Genomic DNA, 396 nt, shown 5'->3' on the forward strand with positions numbered 1-396 from the left:
GGTATAGAAATCATAGGATAAAGAACAACAATTGGTTTTTGTAACAACAGTAAACTGCAATGAAAAATACTTTTTAAGTATGTATTTTCATTTTTAATAGTAATGAATACACTCGAATTCAACTGCTAAATTAGTTGATATGATTCTATTACGAATCTGTTTATCATAAAGTTGCACTTAAAGTTGTAAAATTCATTGTTTTTGTTTTTATTGTTAGAAATCTTTATTTTAATTTAGAATGACATTATTTCCACAGCAAAAGATACATCACAAATTTGTGTGATTTATACTTCATTGTATTTTGAATAATTTTTGTCCTCAGTTAAAGAATATTTTTAATTTCTCTGACTATGTTATAATTTAAAAAATTATAATCAGCAAGTATAACTATAATAG

The sequence above is a fragment of the Habropoda laboriosa genome, unplaced genomic scaffold (assembly GCF_001263275.1).
Source record: "Habropoda laboriosa isolate 0110345459 unplaced genomic scaffold, ASM126327v1 scaffold561, whole genome shotgun sequence".
Taxonomy (NCBI): Eukaryota; Metazoa; Arthropoda; class Insecta; order Hymenoptera; family Apidae; genus Habropoda; species Habropoda laboriosa.